At 34.9% G+C, this 21403-nt stretch overlaps 1 pseudogene; it reads left to right on the top strand.

The window, feature by feature from the left end:
- The window catches only part of LOC131033847 (DNA-directed RNA polymerase subunit beta''-like), a 59567-nt pseudogene that overhangs the window by 17549 nt on the left and 20615 nt on the right, over positions 1-21403 (top strand).

The following is a 21403-nucleotide window of genomic DNA, read 5'->3' as shown; positions in this document are numbered from 1 at the left end:
TACTACATCTGAGATCTGATTCAAGAGCAAGTCATTGATTTGCAGTATTGTCCTATAGCAGAGCAAGTTGCTGACATCTTTACCAAACCTTTCACCAAGATTAAGTCTCAGCAATTGCAAGCTCTCTTGGGGGTGTGGGGTGTCTCATTAGGGGGGGTCAGCTGACTTCTCCTTCCTCTTTTATGGGGGGACTTTTTTCTCTTTGAGGTTTTTTCCTTCTTCTTTGAGAGTCTTTTGTACATTCATCTCTCTTTTGGGGGGGATTTTTTTCCCATTGGGTTTTCTTCCTTTCTCTGTTTTTGAGAGATTGCATTGCATAGTTTTGCTTGCATTTGCATATTGTACATGTGTACCTATCATGGCCTAGTAGTCGAGACCCATCTTGCATTGTTGACTTGAGTCTTCATTCCCCTACGTTGCACTTAAGGGGGAGTGTTGGTATAAATCAATATTCATCATGAATATTATTACACTTTACTTAACTTAGGATGATGCATCTCTTCGTAGTTCAGATATGAGACACTTAGGGAAGTGTGCACATAGGGATATAGCTTGTAGGAGAAATTACACCTTTTGTGGTCTTATTTTTCTGTTATACTCCACATTCGGTGGGTCATCCACCTCTTGTGGAATATTATATTATTTCTCCTACCTACCACTAGTATTTCTTACCTACCCTTATTTCTCATTGAGCCACATGTCATGATTGTGTGCTCGTATATCCATATGGCATTGCCTATATAAGTTGTTGGCATTGTACACTCCAATGAGAATTGTAGGTGATTGAAGGTATTGTCATTGATGGCAATCTTGCAATCCTATGGCACTGGTAGGCACTGGCACCGACAGACTCCACACCGGCAGATATTTCATCGGCAGCGACAAAGATGATTATCAACACCATAGCCGACAAGATTTTGATTATTGTATATTGTATTTAATTGTAATATCTTTTTGTGAGCCGACATGGCATATTGTAATAAGACTCATATATAGGTATGAGATCTTGAAGATCATTTTGGACATACATATAGATGATAGGATGGATATGATGAGCAAATATTAAGGCAGACTTTGGAGTAAGGTTTATGGTTGTTGTATGAGCTTAAACCGGTACTGAATCTGGCATATCAGATGCTTTTTGTAGTAGTACATCACATTGGATTTCCATAATCCATTTTGTAACTCAGTGAGACTTCCTTTTGTAATTGAGTAGTGAGCTCTAGGCAGTTGGCCTTTTTGCATGTGCAGGCACCACCTATTGTAAGTAATATACATTCATTGGCCAATGAGTGAATATTGTGTGTCACAAATCCCACCGAGGTTTTTCCCACACCGGGTTTCCTCACCAAAAATATTGTGTTATGGTGTTCTTTCTATGTTGTGTTTATTGTTCATATTTACTGCATTAATTCTTATTTACCGGTACACTATTTTGGAATGCAATTTATTTAATAAGGTCAGAAAATCTGTTAACCGGTTAGATACTGATTCACCCCCCCCTCTCAGTATCTTTGGGAATCCTAACAATTGGTATTAGAGTTGCGTCCTCTATTTTAAAAATTCTAATAGCTTGAGGGAGATTCTGACACTGGTACAAATGGAAAACTTGAGAAAGCAATTGGAAACAGCTCTTTCAGATTATGATGCAGAAAAGTTGAAGAACATGAAACTTGAAGATGATCTGAAGACTGCATGGGAATTCATTCAAGGACTTCAAGAGAATCTCACTATTTCTAGGAACAAAAGAAGAGAACTTCATGAGAAGATACAGAGTGATGATGATGAAAAGCAACTCTTAATGACCTTGTGAACAAGTTGAGACAAGAAAACAGTGCTATGAGAAATGAGATGCAAGATATGAATATGAGGTTTTGTAAAGACATCGAAGACAGAAAGAAGAATGAAGATGACTTGATTAGAAGACTAAATGATGTTGGAAATTAAAATACAAGACTTAGTCATGAAAATGATATGTTGAAGACAGATTTGATGCACACACAAAATGACAAAACTGAACTTATGAGACAGAAGGGAATCTTGGAAAATGATCACAATAAACCAGTAAGATAACCTAATGCCTACAAATTTAATGGGAAATGCTTTAACTGTAACAAGTATGGTCATAGAGAAAATCAGTGTAGATCTAGAAACTATCAGAACACTAATGCACCCACTGGTCAATGTTCCAAATGCAACAAAATTGGTCATAATTCAGAAAATTGTAGAATGAATGTAAGATGTTATGTTTGTGGAAGATTTGGACACTTATCTAATCAATGCAGAACACATACCAGCATAAGATATGGAAAGGCTATTCAGAAAAACAATGTGACTTGTTATGCTTGTAACAAGATTGGACATATTGCAAAATTTTGTAGAAGTAAGGCATCACCAACAAATAACAAAGGACCCAGTTGGAAAGGCAAAGAGAAGGTTGAAGAGGTAAAGCAAGAATTTTCAAAACAATGGATTAGAAAGGAAGATTAGAATGTTGATGAGACTATTCCTTCACCAGTAGAACAAAGTATCACTCCACCGGTAGGAGATTCTTCATCTAACTAAAAAGAAACCTTTTTGGGGGTATGCCAACAAATTAAAAATCATGCTAATTTACTCTCGGTTGATGGTAAGAAGATGAATTGCTTCTTTACCGGCAGATATGTTAAGTTTCAATTAACCGACAAACATTTATTGTGGTATTTGAAGGAAAAGACATTATAAAGAAAGTGTTTTTCACTCTTTTTCACTCACCAAGCATTCAAATTTCCTAAGAGCGCAAAAAACCCGAGCGAAGGCATCCACAGCGAGAAGTGAAGAAAAATCTTTCAAGCATCCAAACCTAAAGGCATATTAAGGTTTTTATCAATGGCTTCCTCCTCTGCTCCTAAATTCATTACAAACCCTACTATTATTGAAGTGGTTAAAAGCCTTAGGCCCGTATTCAAGATCATACCCGAAGTAGCGAAGTAGGATGATACCCTAGGTGCATTCTCTAAAATAGCTAAAGGAGTTGCATATGTAGAAGACCCTAGGATATACATACATTGTCATATTGAGGAACTAGGTGTTGATGAAATCATGAATATTTATAAGACTATCATTTGTGATGAGAATGGTGTTGTGAAATCGGAACACAAGATCATTGAAACCCTAGGTTTTGTGGAAATACTTGATATTCCGGATTTCTTTAAGGAATTTGTGAGGATTGTAATGAATATATTTCATGGAGAATTATTTTGGCTTGACTCCATCCACAAGATCACAAGAGAAGCAGTTAGGGTAGTGACTGGCTTACCTTCCACCAGTAGCACGCCTGACAAAACTAAGAAAGTTTCAAACAACACTGTGATGACCCTAACCGGTGCAACCCATGACAGTAGATCTTTGAGAGTCAATGATGTGAAAGACATAAATGTTAGATTCATTAGCATGATACTAGGATACAAAACTACACATGCTAACAGATTGAACTTTGTTTCTAGTCTATGTATCAAGAGTGCTTATGATATGGTGAACAGTAATGCTAAGATAGATATATTTGAATGGTTGAAGGATGAATTGATTGACAACTTGAAGAAAATTAAAGGTGATAAGGTACTTTCAGATTTGGTAATCTACTTGTGTGCCTAATGCTATATATTACAAAGGAAGTTCCCGGTATAGGAAAGAAAGAATTTAGTTTTGACATACCAGTAGGTAAACAATTATTGGATATCTTTACCGGCATGGGAACAGACAGGGAAAACAATATAATTGAATATTTCCAAGATTTCAAGGCTAGAATGAAAACAAGGGAAAGGCTACCTCAGAACATTATTGACAAATATCAGAAAGAAATTTGTTTTTTTATTAAGAAAGATGAAATTTGGATGGAAGCAGTGGTTCCTAGAACTGTTTGGGTGACAAAAATGGGTTATGAGGCTGATGTAAACATAATTGAGACATATGCCAAAGCCCTACTTGAAGCCCCTATAGAACCTAAAGAGAAAATATTTGGTAATGCTGAAACCATTGAGAGCAAAGTACAAACACTTAAACAAAGGAAGAAAAGAGAAGAATATATCATAAAATCAACAAAACAGGTGAAAGAGATCAAGGAAAATGTATTGAATATCATCCATATTAAGGGAAGTGACTTGGAAGGGTTACAATGCGAAGCTCACCTCTCACCAGTTGGAACTTCATCTGACAGTGAAATACCAGCTTAGTTTAAGAGAGTAGAAAGAAAAAGAAAACCTTCACTGACACCCTCTCCTGCACCAAAGAAAGCAAGAAAGAAACAACAGGCAGTAAGGCCTCCAGCTAAAAAGATGACACCAAGGAAGAAGAAAGAAAAACAAGTTATCTCTCCTCTTGACAATCTTTTGAATGAAATAATAGATGATGGAAATTTATCAAATGTTAGTAAACTATATGATACTTTTACAAATAAGGAAAAGGAAAGCATAGAAAACAGTATTATTCTACACCTAGACTTTTATAAGAAAGTTTTGATAGAGGTTGTAGATGTGTTACCTAGTGATTTGTATAGGCGTCTATATGCAAAGAGGATAGCTATTATGGAGTTAGATAAGAAAATAAAAATTGAGAAGCTACTTGCAGTTCACCCTATTAAATTAGCAGAAGAAATTGATGAGTTAATAAGTGAGGCTAACAGGACAATATTTTCCAGTGGTCACCAGCATGTATCTTTAATGACATGCAGAGTTAATGAGATCATAGAAGAGCCAATAGATAATTGGAATATCTTCTTTGTGGAGAAAGAGAAGCAAGAATAACTTAAGAGACGCAAAAATTTTAAGGTCTACCAAAAGGATAAGGAAAAAGGTAAAGGCAAGGTAGGTGGACTACCCAACATAAAAGTAATAGACAATTTTCGACCACCTCCTTCTATTACTTCACCGGTTGAGACTGTTGACACACTGGCAACTGAGAATATGGAAACTACACATGAGGATACAAATCCTGAATCAGAGATCCTATACACAATGAATATTGATACACAAGAGGTCAATATTGTGGTTGATAAGGAAACCACTGGTGAGAAGAAAGATGTGGCTACTGAGCCACTCGTTGACAATATTGCAGTTGAAACACATGTAGAGAATACAATTGAAAATATTGAGATTGGGGTTGAGACACAAGTTGAACAATTAGTTGATCCCCTGGCTACTGGAATGGTGATTAATACAAACATTGAGAAACCCACAGAGTTAGAGAAACTGACTGCTGATAACATAGTGAAACCAATTCAGATACTAGCAGTGGATAGTATAGAGGTGTATACTGAGAAACCGACAGTGAATACCATTAAGTCTTCATCAGAGAAACCAGCAGTAGAGAGCACAGTGAAACCCACTGAGGTACAGGTTGAGAAACGGGAAGAGAAAAAGGTTGAGTCACAGGTTCATATAGAGACAGTGCCACCGGAAATGACTGAGAAGCCCAAGCCTTTGCTATTTGAAATGTAGACACAAACTGACCTACCAGAGGTCAATACAAGAAAAGAGGTTACTCACACTGGTGGAATGCAGATTGTTAAGGTAGTTGGACAATCATCTGGTTCTTCCATGACAGAATTCAGACCAACTAATGTGACAGAGGTATTATTGGATTCAATTAAGAAAATCACATATTGAAATGTGCTAGCATATAAGGCTATTAATGACACCATTCCTATTCTAAAATTGATTGCACCCAAGTGCAATGTGGAAAATAAAGATTCTTTAAGTCAATTAGACACATTGTCTAAGTATATCACCGGCAACATATTGACTATTGACCAAATAAATGAGGAGACATTTAAAGAGAAAATAAATAAGGAAAAAGAGAAATTCTTTGATGAGATAATAAAGAAGTGCATGGGACACATTGACACCCTCTTACCGGCACTAAACAAAACAATAATGGAGTTTAAGGAATTGTATAGAGACACATGCAAGACTAATATCTTGACAGTGGATATAGACAAGAAGATCAGTAAAGTACAAAAATAAATAAATGATATAGCTGACAACATCATTGGTTCCTTCAAACCAATATCAGTTATAAAGAAGGAGATAGCAGGTTTTGAGGAGAAACTTGAAAAATTGGAGAAAGAAAAGGAAAGAATAAAATACAAGGCAAAATAACTTAAAAGCAGACTCGGTCCCAAATTGGATTACCTCATCTCTTTGAGCAGAGAGATCTCAGAGGCACTTGTTCAAGGATTGAAGACACCGGAAGAGAAAATGCATCACCTCACTGGTACAATTCAAAGAATAGAGGCAGCATTGAAGGACAGTGACAGGTTCACTGAGAGCCTAAATTTTGTATTGGTAGACCTTTTCAGATTGTAACCAACCGGTTACAGGGATCTAGCTGGTAACTACAGTCAGTTGACATTTTGATAGCCTTTGTCATTGATTTCAAAGGGGGAATAGTAGAGAAGAGATCATCTGCTCAAGGGGAGCACACAGTTTTGGTAAGATTTTTTTTGGACTTCAATTTTTGGATACAATTTTAAATTTTTCTCATGGGTGTTGCCATCAATGCCAAACGGGGAGATTGTTGGCATTGCACACTCCAATGACAATTGTAGGTGATTGAAGGTATTGTCATTGATGGAAACCTTGCAATCCTATGGCACCGGCAGGCACCAATACCCGCATACTCTACACCAGCAGATAGTTCATCGGCAGCGACAAAGATGATTACCAACACCCTAGCCGACAGGATTTTGATTATAGTATATTGTATTTAATTGTAATATATTTTTGTAAGTCGACATGGCATATTGTAATAAGACTCATATATAAGTATGAGATCTTGAAGATTATTTTGGACATACATATAGATGATAGGATGGATATGATGAGCGAATATTAAGGCAGATTTTAGAGTAAGGTTTATGGTTGTTGTATGAGCTTAAACCGGTACTGAACCTGGCATAGCAGATGTTTTTTGTAGTAGTACATCACATTGGATTTCCATAATCCATTTTGTAAGTTAGTGAGACTTCCTTTTGTAATTGAGCAGTGAGCTCTAGGCAGCTGGCCTTCCTACATGTGCAAGCACCACCTATTGTAAGTAATATCCATTCATTGTCCAGTGAGTGAATATTGTGGGTCACAAATCCCATCGAGGTTTTTCCCACATCGGGTTTCCTCACCAAAAATATTGTGTTATGGTGTGCTTTCTATGTTGTGTTTATTGTTCATATTTACTGTATTAATTCTTATTTAATGATACACTATTTTGGAATGCAATTTATTTAATAACGTTAGAAAATTTGTTAACCTGTTAGATACTGATTCACCGCCCCTCTCAGTATCTTTGGGAATCCTAACATAAGAAGGCTCATATTTATTGTATTGGTGAATCCAGTTGATCATTTTTATATTGATGAGAATATAGTTTGTTCTTGTCATTTTTTTGTCTCTCTTTTATGCTTTTCATTGTGCCCTTGATCTTGGCAAAATCTAACACCTTCAAATGAAGAAATAGAGCTCTTATGTATGAAACCCTAGAACTTAATTTCGACTTAATTCCACCTTTTGGTCAACCTAGGAATTTTCCAGCCAATCTTTTGGGGTTAAGTATTATAATATCATAGAATTGTGCTCCCAAAATTTTAGGAAAAAATCTGAGGATCATGTGCATTCCCGCCATGGTCCGGCCAACTTTTCACCAAATTTTCAAGGCCGCTAGATATGATGATATTAGAGAGAATCCCAAAGGCACAACTGATTTTGAGGTGTTTTGATATGTGAAATCGATCCTTAAAGGTCGAAATAAGACATAATTAGGGTTTATGATTAAATGATTTATTGGAGGAATAAAATAAAAAGGGGCAAACCTAGGGTAAAGGGCCCAATTTTATAATGTAGGGAGTGATGAAACATGACTTTAGATTTAATTAAATTCTTAAAGGGAAATTAAAAATGCAAGATGCAAGAAACACTAAGGCAGGTACTAACCTAAGTGTGAAATTGTACCACCCTAGCAAGGGTGTACAATTTACGACACTACACTTCCATTGAGGTTTTTTATGGTGATTTTGCTTCTTTGGTACAGGCGGAACACGTTCACCATACCCAAGTCCTATTTTGTCTTTTACAAATTGTGAACGAAGTTTTAGGGGTTCTATGATACCTTCTTGGTGCTTTCCAATAGGTCATTTTCCTTTGTATCCCATTCATTGCATGTGTAGACACCTAAAAATGTCTCATTGATCATGTACTAATTATTCCTCTAAATTGATTAAATAATTATTTAATTAAGTTAATTAATCTTACTCTTCTAATTTCATATTTCCTCATCATCTTACTAATTATTCTATTTTAATTCTATCATCGTTTTATCATTTAAACCATTGTTTAACTGTTAATTAAATATTTATAATCTTTCAATTTAAATCATCTTTATTATTTAAATAAATTCATTTTCAATTTCTATCTCTATTTAATTAATCATTTAACCCTTTTCTAAATATTAATTAAATATTATTATTTAATTAATTATGATTTAATTCCTTTAATTTAAATAATCTTTATTATTTAATTAAATTCAATTTCTAAATAATTAAATAGTTTCTTTAAATTATTTAATTAGCTAATTAATTCTTCAATTCCAAATCCCCAGATTCTAATTTCATCTAATTTCGTTTAAATTTCATATTTCTTCTAATTTCATTTAATTTCATTTAATTTCATTAATTCTCCAAATTCTTCTAATTTCTCCTACTTTCGAATACATGTGCATGATTTCAAAAATCAAATTGAATTCCAAAGTCAAGTTCTAAATATATTCAAATAATAAATTGAATTTAAAATAAATTCAATATTTGAATTAAATCTCATGCAAAGATTAAATTGAAAATCTAAGTTAAAGTTCAAGCACATGCTAAAATAATTAAATCAATTGTCTTTTCAATTCCTCTTTCTATCTTTTAATTAGCTTTTTCTAAATAAAGATTTCTTTGTCATCAATCAATTATCTTCCAATCATTCTTTTTCATCTTTCAATCGGCTTTTTCTCAATCAGTTAACTCCTATATCTATTCAATCTAATCAGTTCCACTTCCAAATTAGTAGTTCAACTATCAATCAGCATGTGAGCTCACCTGAGTTCCACCTCTTAATCAATCTATTCCACCTCTCAATCAATCTTCTCCAATAATCTATAAATTGAGCATTCAATCTCTATTTTCCTCTGAATCATGAACTTTGAATCTTTTTGTAGGTTGTCAGTGCAATATCTGAGAGCCACTATACCACAAAGAGGAAAAGAGCAATGGAAGCTATATGAAGCCTTGGAATAGGGGATTTTGATTGAATATTTACATTCCTATTTGATTGTTTGCATTATTCTATTGTTTTGTTTGTTTGAATTCTAATTAGGATAGGGATTCGTGATTTCCCTAGTATTCCTAGTTTGCTTTACATTAGATGAATTTATACATGCGATATTTTGGTGAACCCGACGTGAACTAACAATAATTTAACCTCATTTTTTCTTCTATGTATTCTTGCAGATCATACGGATTTTTTTTAATTTTTTTGTAGGTTTGTACGGATTTGCAGAACAAATTCCAAATCACGCAATCACGCTTACATCATCACACAATTGCATAGACAAGCTCACGCAATCAAGAAGACCAAGTTATGCATTCGTGCGGAACCCATCAAGCAAACACCTTTACAGGATCACACAATTGCTCTGTTAGGATCACACATTCATCAGGAATATTGTTGTTTTGTTTATTTTGTGTTATTTATTTTCTGCTCTTTGTTTTGTCAAATTTTGTATGAAATTAGGTAAATCTGAATATGGTTTATTTTTATTGCATGCTTAATTATGATATTTTATGGCACGTAAGGTGCAATTCAGAATTTCAGGTGCGAGGAGGATGAAAGAGAAAAGAAGACAAGCCAGATGCTATCAGCAAATCCTTAAAGTAGAAAAGAAGATACAAGATCTAGAGGATCAACCAACCATCGACAGATACAATAGCTTAGTTCTTTCTTATAGAGTGAAATGTGATTTGCTTAATATAGAGTGGATGATGAGAGATCTTGCTAGGGAATCACAATCTGTTTTGCAAGTTCCTGATCAGAATTAGCTTTCCTTTGTTTTTAGTTTTTGTTTTGTCTATCTTCGGATCACGCAGTCACTCTGTTAGGATCACATAATCATTCTATTAGGATCACGTAATCACTCTGTCATGATCATGCAATTGACCTAACAGAATTACACAATCGACCTTGCAGGATCACGCAATCGCTCAAGTATAATCACGCATTCATCTTAGTCATAGTTTATTTCTCTATTTTATGTAGGTTTTATTGTTGTGTGCAGCATGTGGCAAATTTATAGAGAGGATCAAATCTTTACTGAATCATAAACACTCATGTTCTCACACTTCAGTTTTGGGCTTAAAATTAACAATGGTTAAAATGGACATGCATGTTATAACACTTCAGTTTCGGGCTTAAAATTAACAATGGTTAAAATTGACATGCATGTATTCACATTTCAATTTGGTATTTTAAAATTGGCATGCACATGCGTATCTCACACCTAAATTTGGGTTTTAAAATGAACGTGAATCAGGATGCTCAATAGATTAACTCACATTTCATTTTCATAAGGCAAAGAACTTTTATTGTGTTTGGGGTGGACCTACTGTTGCATCAACTACCTTTCCACCCACCTTTGGGGTCTTGGGAGAAAGGGAGAAGGTGATAACAACGCCCAAATTTTTCATTTTAATAGTGAGATGTATCTTTAAATGGGGATTTCATCACCCCACAGAGGTACTATGAATTGGGATGCATTGGGGATATCATCTCTCCCAGCATACTCTCGAGCGGGTTTTTCGAGCTACTATATAAATATACTGGTCAGGCAGCTAGAGTGTTGAGTAAATTCGACGTATGTGGGGGCCTTCCCTGCACCAATAAGTTCAACTAAAGTCTCAAGTGGCTTTCTCTAGGAATTCATCATTGGATTGGGACCCCTCAAAATTTTACAATAAGAACCAACTTAGTAGCCCAAATCCTACATTCAATGATTCCAGAGGTGCAGATCATACCCCATAGATACCCCTCGTGCATCTTGCATTATGAGATAGAAATCCCTCGATGATAAGATCTTCAAATCTTTAGGGTAAAAGAGATTGGCATGCCTGAGAAGTGTGTGTTGTGGAGTGGAGCCAATGCTGCTAGACTCTCTATCTGTCTATCTTGTTTCAATATTTTTTGTGGGGGGCTCATTGAATGGTGTCCACTTTCTAGCCTAAGATTGTATTCTATGATTTTTTATGTATCATTGTACCAGACCAATATTGAGTCATCTTTTTGGGCTATTTCAGGCCCTATCTTACGTATCTCTGAATTTTTAGAATTGGTCTGAACACAGTTCAATCAGCAATACTTGTCTTCAAACAACTGTTCTCAGATTTGGACAACAAACTTGTCCTACACATAGAATTACTGGAAACAAAGTCCATTTTGAAACGTCAGACAGTCCTACAAACTCAAAATTTTATATACTTGTGACCATAGGTAGTCCTTGCATAGTCCTCATTTACATCCTTATTATCATCCATTTTCCTTGCATAGTCCTTGCATAGTCTTTATTTACGTCCTTATTATCATCCATACTCCTAGACTAGTCCTTGCATAGTCTTCATTTACATCCTTATTATCATCCTTAGTCCTACATAGTCCTTTCATAGTCTTCATTTGCGTCCTTTTTATCATCCTTTGTCCTAGTATAGTCCTTGCATAGTCTTCATTTACGTCCTTATTATCGTCCTTAGAAGTTTCATGGTCCTTATTTACCTCCTCATTATCATCCTCATATACATCCTTCAATTTAAGTCCTTGTCTAGACCTCATATACGTCTGTCTTAGTCCATCATCATTTGCATAATCATCCTAGAAATTCATAGCATACATCCTAAAGGGTCTCCCAGGTGATGGTTTTCTTCCCTTTGAGCAACTTAATCTAGTACCAAACAACAGTCAATGAGAAATCCTTGGCGGTTTAGGTAACTTGGCCTGGAAATTAAAGAGAAATGCACCCCATTATATAGGAGTCAAGTATGAGCTAAATTTAGAGTATAAAATTTCTTGTAGAATTAATAGAGAAATTGAGGCGGAACGTCTAAGAGAAGAACTTAAAAAACTTGCGTTACAAAAATCTCAAAATACTCAACAAGTCTCACATCAAGATCCTCAATAGAGAGTCTGGTCTAGTATTACATATTCCATATTTAGGTCTAGAGTCTTGCATTAGTGTTGTCTTGCATTAGGTTCTAAACCATCCTCATATAGAAGTCTTAAATGCCCGTCACAAGGTTGCAAAAAGCAAAAAGTATAATGGACCCAAATAGTGACTTGTCAGTAAATACAACTTGGAACATGGACATATCAACTAGTCAATAGTCAAATTCTCAGGAATGCCCACAATACATGAACTACAATAAAGTTTAATACACAAAGAGATTGAATCATCTCGACAGGACCCACATGTCCTTATGATCTTAGATGCTCTTATACATAATGATAGGGACAATTATCTCTCATTGTTATTACAAAATGGGGCCAAATTACCTAAAGATTTTGATATCACAACAATTTTACCACTGGGAAATACTCTAGGTCAAAACAACAATCAAATGCCACATATGACACAAATACAAGCGACGACCTCAAGTTTTTCTCAAAATACATCAACATCATATATACAAATAAATGACATTTCAAACTACTATTCGGGACGAGGCTCTTAGGGTTGAAGACACAACTACTATTCGGGACACCCCAAAAAAGGAACAGAATATCCCTGGTAAGGTTGATCCTCCCCCTAACCCTCCTCTAGAGGGTATGCAAGGTTTCATGGATACTATGGAGTGGCTTATAACTGGTTACAAGAAAGTTGTGGATGACAACAAAAAACTCGACAACAAAATTCAGATTTTGGAAACCATCAACACTGGGGAAGGGAAGACCATGGCTGATTACATAGAGGACCTGAAAAATACCATTGCTAAAGACGAAAAAATAAGAGACTCATTCAACCCCAGGTTTGAGAAAATAGAGAAAGATCTGCTGGAAAGGAAAAATCTTGCTGATGCTAATGATCAAACTATCTTGGGTACTGCCAGTAAAGTCGGCAAAATTGAGGAGTGTCTGAAGAGCATTGTTGAACAGAGTTTAAGCATTCTGAAGATTTTTGGTAGCAACACTAACACTCTCATTAGCAAACTGGATGAAGAGAAGGAGATCCTGGATATTGACCCAGACACTGAAGGTACAGGGGAAGCTCAAGGACCCAGAACCCATACCAGAGGCAAAAAGAAAGAAAAGAAACCTAATAAGGACCTGGAAGATCTCAGAGCTGTTGGGGCCACCTATGACCAACTGGTGAAAAAGGTGGAGGACCTGCTAAAGACTATAGCTGTGTAGCACTTTCCTTGTTTCTTTGTTGTTTTTATCTTAGCTGTCTTTTTGGTTTGCTGGCTTTTTTGCTAGTCATTTTGTAAGCGGTGCTTATGTACTAGACTTTTTAGTGTCTTATCTTAATCTCCTTTGTTAAAGGTTTTGGGTCCTGAAAACCTATTTTTCTAATTAATCAGAACAAATGACACTTCAAATGTGAATTCTCAATCAAGTGCATCATCCTCAATAATAAACGTCAGCGCACCATCACAAGCTATACCAATGATGTCAAGTATCTCAGTACCTATTCAAACACAAGTTCCTCATAAAACAAGTGCAACTCAACCTCCAATTTCCTATTCTATAGGATCTACATACAATCACCAGAATGTAAACCTAGGTTCCGCTAATACGATGAGTACAACTCAGTCAAACATGGGTTCACATATCACTTATTTCACATTACCTTGTGGAACTCATAACATGCAAAATTATAATTATGGTACCTTTCAACAACCTCCTAGTTATACTACCATGAATCCTTTTGTGGGAAAAATACATTCGCAAAGTCTACCTCTGACTCAAATGGATATTTTTTCCCAACAATTACAGAATCTAAAACAACAGATGACAACTATGCAAACTGGTAACGATAAAAAGAGCTACACAATGCAAGACTTGTGTTCTTATCCTTTTGATCACACATTATACATGTCACCTTTCCCACCACATTTTGAAACACCAAAATTTGATAGATATCAAGGGAAAGGTGATCCTAGAGATCACATCAAAGAGTTTTTTAAGACATGTATATGTTGGCAATAAGAAGGAGTTGATTATGTGTTGCATTGATGTTTTGTCATTGATGTCAACACTAGTTGTTATGATCGGTTAGCAGCAGACAAATTTTGGTTACCGGTAGGAGAACTAGTGTTACTGGTAGAAGGGACTATCAGTTGGATACTATCGACATGTTTGGATCAATGGAATATGTTTGGTTTGATGTTTATGGAGTATGTTTTGGTCAGTTGGTATTGACTTTATGATCAGATGCTATCATACACTCTAGTAAGCCTATACCGGTAAGGGTTTAAGGTTTTATCGGCAAAGATTTTACTGAGAATCTTTAACATGATGCATAAGTGGTATTGGTGCAGCTTCTAGATGGAATTCAGGATGCAGAAGGTGATCCTTGATCATGCCTTGATTGATTGGAGACAATGCTTTCACGTGGTGGACCCAAATTAGGTCTGGTACCTATCTAGATTATGAATCGATATCATGTAATGTGTTCTCTACACGTTACCAAGATGATTTATGGATTGGTTAATGTTGCTTTTGTCTAAAGCCAACATGGCATATCATTGTAATATGGATGTATGTAATGATCTTATTGTAATATCTTTTAGGTGACCGACCTAATTGGTTTAGGCCTTAGGGTTTGTATAAATTGATGTAAGATCTCATTGTAGATTATGGTCATGGTCAGGAAATGAAAAATCATATGCGAAGGAGATTTGGTTGATCATAGGTGATCAAATTGGGTTTATGTAAGAGGTCAAAGGCCTCTAGTATTGAGCTTAACTGAGATTGTAATCAAGCAAGGTAGATGATATCACTAGCATTTCATTCTTTTGGATTGTTGTCCAATTATATGGAGGTGGTTATAACCTCTCTATAGTTAGTGAGACTCCTTTGTAATGAGCAGTACGCTCTAGTCAATATGTCTTCCTGCATGTACAGGCCCCTTATTGTATCACATACTTTCTACAGAAGTATTATCTGACTGTGGGTAGGCTTCCCATCATGGTTTTTCCCTTTACCAAGTTTTCCACATACAAATCTTGGTGTTATGTGGTATGGTTGCATTGTGTTAATTATCTGTTTCATTCTTAAGTTTTATTTCTTACCGGTATCTGTTTATGTTATTCTGGTATTCAATGTTTGTTTATGTGCTCCGGTTAAAGGTTGTAAAGTGGTTTTCTTAATATAATCTATTGACAACTGATTTACCCCCCCCCCTCTTAGTTGTCTACTGGTTATTCTAATAGTATAGAGGTTGCAACTGAAGACACTTATCTAATGAGACGGTTTCCTAAAAGTCTGAGAGGCTCGGCCTTGGAGTGGTTTTCACATTTACCACCAACTGTCACATCATGGGGTGAATTAGTTGAACACTTCATTGCTAAATTCTCGCATAACATTGAAACCCTAGTCACTTTGATGGACTTATGTGCCGAAAAACAATACAAGAATGAAATATTTGCGTCCTTCATACAATGATGGAGATCTCTCTATAGGAGGTGCAAGACTATTATTCCATAAACAAAGCAAGTTGACATGTTCACATAAAACTTAATCCCTAAAACCAAGTACCTGATACAAATGCAATGTTTGAACACATTTTAACAAATCACTAAAAAAGCCCTAAAGTGTGAGAAAGGACTAGTAGAACAAGGTCTCATAAAATATGGCAATAACAACAACAAGGATAAAACCAAATTTTGGTCAAAAACCAAAAATGTGACCAACTATGGTGTTGTAGACGCCCGTACAGTGAACAAAACTCAACTGATTATGTCTTTACAAGGTCCAAGTCAATCATTTAATCTGCACAAAGAGAATAACACTGTCTCAACAAATGTAAACGTTGCGCAAACTATGAACACAAGATTTCCAAGGGTAAATTCTCCAAGAAGGAATTACACACCTCTAGGGGAACCTATTGAATCAACGTTAAAAAAGTTGATATAGGCAAACATGATCACATTACCAGAAGTAAGAGTATACAAACCAAGTCCTTTCAAACCTACATGGTGGAATGATAGTGATTTTTGTGACTATCATCGTACTAAAGGTCACAAAACTGCAAGTTTCTATAAATTGAAAAACTTAGTCCAAGACATGATCGATCAAGGTGACATCACGATTGATACCAATAAAACGTCAGCAAACATGAATCACACTATCTTTAAGGATCAATTTGTCAAACATGACAAAGGGAATGCATCTACATCAAGTACACAAGATAATACAACTAACTACACAAAAGTCTCGTACGACTATACTATTCATGCCATTAGCTCGGGAGATGTAGTAAATGATCATTCACAAGAAGAACTTGATAATGATGAGCAATATCAAGAGACTCACAATGATGGTAACCAAATTTGCATGCTGTCATAAGCACCAAAATATTATGAAGACAAGAATATTTGTCTTATGGACTAGGGACATGAAGAACCATTTCATTCGGGATGGTTTGAAGATGAATTTATAGCACATATCATAGATGTCAGACTTGCACATGATGACTATAGGGAGGGATACAACATAAACCTTGATAACACAGCATATGTTACACACAGTTCCTTCACAAGAGATGATACAATGGCTACAATAATGAAAACTCCCAGAGACAAAGACTATGCAGTAGTTACTCGCAGATCTAAAGTAACTTTACAAGGAGTACCATCAAACCCACCACCAATAGTAGGGACTTATAACGTTGTTGAGAAACTCGAGAAAACCCCGACACAAATATCACTCTTTTAACTATTACATATATCCCCAACTCATAAAGCTATATTGGACAAAGAACTTCAAGATTCAGTAGTGGACAAAAATATAGATAAAAATGCCTTCCAATCCATGGTGGGGAATTTGACACAAGGTACCCGCATTGCATTCACAGAACATGATATTCCTAGTGATAGACTTCTCCATAATGACCCACTACATCTAGAAGCTTACATACATAAGAGAAGAATCATAAGAGTACTTATAGATGGAGGATTCAGTCTCAACATTTGTACATTAAAGTTGGTTAAGGCATTGGGTTATTATGAGCTTTATATTAATTCTTCAAAGAAAATAAACATCAAAGCATATGATGATGAAGAGCATCCCTCAAAAGGTATAGTTATGCTACCAGTGCAAATAGGACCTATAACAACAGAGGTTACTTTCCAAGTGTTGGACAGAGAACTAGGGTACAACATGTTATTGGGTCACCCATGAATTCACACCATGAAAGCTATACCATCAACATTTCATCAATGTGTCAAATTCTCGTATAATGGCATTGAAATCACCATAAAGGGTGATCCAAATCCATTCCAATGTTATAATCACTTAAAGGCAAGTGTAGATAATCAAGTACCAATTAATCAAGAAGCACCATCACTACACAAATGGAGTCATTAACAATCATACAAACATAGAAGAATGTGCCTACAACATCTTCTTTGCAGATAAAAGATATTGGTTGTGGAGAATACTCTATTTCAAGTACCTCAAATGGAAAAAAATTATCTCTATCTCCTAGGTCTTTTGGGAAACCTCAAAATGCAATAATGAAACAAGATAAAGGAAAATAAATAGTCAGATACTCATATTCATCCTCTTTCATTAGGTGGGGTGATTTATAAGAATAATCTCTGAATGAAGATGTCAATCACTAGATATACAGAGAAGAAGATGGCATGACAATACGCAGATTACCTTTAGATCAGTATGGGAACGAATTCAAGATTTTACAAAAAAATGGGTATGATGGTACCACAAGCTTGGGGTTATAAAACCAAGGAAGATTAGAACCCATTGTACCAAACGACAATCCAAAGAATCAAGGGTTAGGATATAAACATGTACCAAATATAACAGAATCAAGACAACGTACATTGGATATACTAAACAGACCAAGGCTACCATCAAAGTACATATCTCAAAGTCAGTTGTCAACATGAGTGTTTCCCTCTTCATCTCAAACAAGAAAGAAAGTACCAACATCGCCTAGTGCGAAATCAAATGGTGAAGATATGAGACAACTTCTACAAGCACCTAGCATGGAATCACCCAACAATACAGTATCTGACACATCTGCACAAGAAAATATGGTAATAGACATAGGCTTAGCACTCGTAAATAAGCCTAATCCTTGGTTATTGTCAATACTTCTGCCAAGGAAAACAACTCAATCTCTACCCAATGAATCATATGAAGAAAAGATACAAAGACTTATACCAGGTTTAAGAAGGGTAACCCCCATACAAAGGAGGCCCGCCAATCTACAACAAAATCAGATGCAAAAACAAGAGGAGATAAGTGATACAACCTCAGAAGTTGAAGCATACATAGAAAGTGAGACAAATTCTCGTGACTATGAGTTTCTATCTAATTATGATTCCAGCCCATGAACAATTGACATGATAAGGTATCATAAATCGCCTATAGAGGATGAAAATGTTAGGTCCTAGAGACAACTTAGAGGGGGGTGAATCAGTTGTCCAATAAATTCAAACCAAAATTAACTTAACTAGAACTTAATGCTTAATGTCAGTAAACCAAACTTTATGCCGGTAGACAGTTTTATCAGTTAATTGCAGTACTGGTAAAGATTAATGCACGAAATAGAAAGACAATAACATCCACAACACATAATACAAATATTTGTACGTGGAAACCCTGTAAGGGGAAAAACCATGGTGGGAAGTATTACCCACAATCAGATGATACTATTGTAGATAGTATGTGTGTACAATATGGAGTCTGCACATGCAGAAAGGCCAGCTGCCTAGAGCTCACTGCTCAATCACAAATGGGAGTCACACTGACTACAATTGGATGATTAAATCCAATGATAATGTACTGCTCAAAATAGCATCTTTATATGCTGGATTCAGTGCCGGTTAAGCTCTGATATGCCTTCTTCAAACATTCCTTCAATCTTCAAATGATGTCTACGTGTATAGCTCTGCTTCTTTTCACATATTGTCATGCCCAAACTTTTGGGCAAAAACACAAACAAATTTTTATTTTTTTTCACACTTAAATATAAGTAACCCTAGCTTAATAATTGTGACAACTCCACAAATTGTTCCAAATGAAACCTTATTTAACATTATAAGGAAAATGGGTTTCTAAAGAGATCGATGAATTAAAGTTTAAATAGAAACCTAAAGTTTCGATAAAACTCATAGACGATAAAATCAAAATATTACTTATGTAACAATTACAATAACTCTAATAATCAAGAGATCAAATTAACTAAATAAGGGTACTATTCAATTCACTCAAAAGTCCCCTTTTTTTTTCAGTTGTGTTTATTAGTAATTAATTAGATCCATTTCTTCTAAATAGACTTTAACATAATTACTAGGTTCAATAACAATTATTTATTAAATAAATATCAAGTTTTCTCCATCCTGTTATTACTTCCTTCCTTAATAACTAAACTAAATATGGCTTCTATTATTCCAACACTATTACTATTTCGTTGTATTAATATTATCTAGCTGAGCAAATACAATTAAAGTATCAAACATCGTTAAGATAATTAAATTATCTGATAAAAGTCTCCACCTGGGTTGATAAGGTTCGCAAGGTTTAGGCCATTTATTTTATTTCAGAGGAAATATTTTATGCCCCTACAATATCCCCTTAAATTAATTATTCAATTAACTATGTTAAATTATTCCATTTATTTATTAAAAAAACCATTTAGAACTCCAAAATGTAATTATAAAATTTAAATACAAGTTGTTATGTATTACTTCTTCCCAACACCAATTATTAAGTATTTTGTATTCATTATCACATTACCTCTTGCTTTAAATTCAATCGATTAAACCTTTTAAAATATATTTATCCAAATATGCTAACTATAAAGTTGTAGAAAAATTCATTATATTTTCCATTAAATTCCAACTTCAAAATAACTCAAGTTGAAAAGAATAAATCACATCGATATGGGCATATTTATCTTCTAAAATAAAACTCTTCCATATAACTAAAATGTTAGGTTACATTGAAAACCTAATTTAAAATAACATAAATTGCTCTTTCAATATATATTATTCCCTTTTTTTTTTTTTCTTGGAATACCCTAACCCCACTGGGTTAGGGTTTCGTATTTATTTATTTTTTTGGTGTTGCAACGAGGGCCGAGCGATGAACAATGGCAGAGCATTTTTTTTTAAAGAGCGGCGAAATGAAATGGAAGGCAGTGGCCATGAGGGGGGGCTCCCCATAGGGACGACCGTAGCCGAGCCCTGCGGGTCGCTTCCCACGGTGGCGGCCTTGGTCGCCGCTGTGAGGCGCGGCCCGTAGCCCCGGCGGTGCCGTCACTGTGGGGCACTGCCCACAGCGGAGGGGGGTCGCCCTGCGGGAACATCCGCAGGGGCTGAGCCCCTTTTCCAAGGTTCTTCTAATTTTCTTTTTTTATTTATTTTTTTTTTTTTAATATTAAAAATGTAATTTTATTTATTTATATATTCATGCACAAACATATATTGAATATATAAATATATTTTAACTATATATATATATATAGGATGTTTATTGAAATTTAGAACTATCTCCACTATGCAATATGTATTTTTTTTTTCTTTTTTAAACTTTTTAACAGTTTGATCTAAATATTCAGATTTAATCCCTTGTAAAAAAAAAAATTTAAAGAATTAAATACCATAAATCCGAGATAGCCTATTTAACTGTAGATTTAATTTCTGCAATTAATTAACTAACAGAGTTAAGCAACTATATAGATATGTTAATTTTAAAAAATTAGATAAACCATTTAATTCCAGATTTTAATTTCTGCAAACAAGTAAAATGACAGAATTAAATAAAATTAAAACATCAACTATATTTAGATTAGAAAGTAATGAAGTAAATCTTAGGAATAGACATGTTATATTTCTTTTTGTTTGATTTATTTTCTGCAAGTAACTAAAAGGAAATGACAGAGTTTAATACCTTTAGCAATCTCATTAATTTTAGAATTTTTTTTGTCTATTCTTAGAGATATGCAAGAGGAAAATAAACAGAGCTTTTTATTTTCAGAATAAACATGCATGCAAGCATTAAAATTTTAAGAACAATGCAAACTGATACTCAACAGAATCTTTTCATTTATGCAATATTAAATTAATAGAAATAATGTATTTATTTAAGGCATTTTTAGAATACAA

The sequence above is a fragment of the Cryptomeria japonica genome, chromosome 3, assembly GCF_030272615.1.
Source record: "Cryptomeria japonica chromosome 3, Sugi_1.0, whole genome shotgun sequence".
NCBI lineage: Eukaryota > Viridiplantae > Streptophyta > Pinopsida > Cupressales > Cupressaceae > Cryptomeria > Cryptomeria japonica.
The sequence above is the reverse complement of the archived record's forward strand: the minus strand, read 5'-3'. Positions and strand labels throughout refer to the sequence as shown.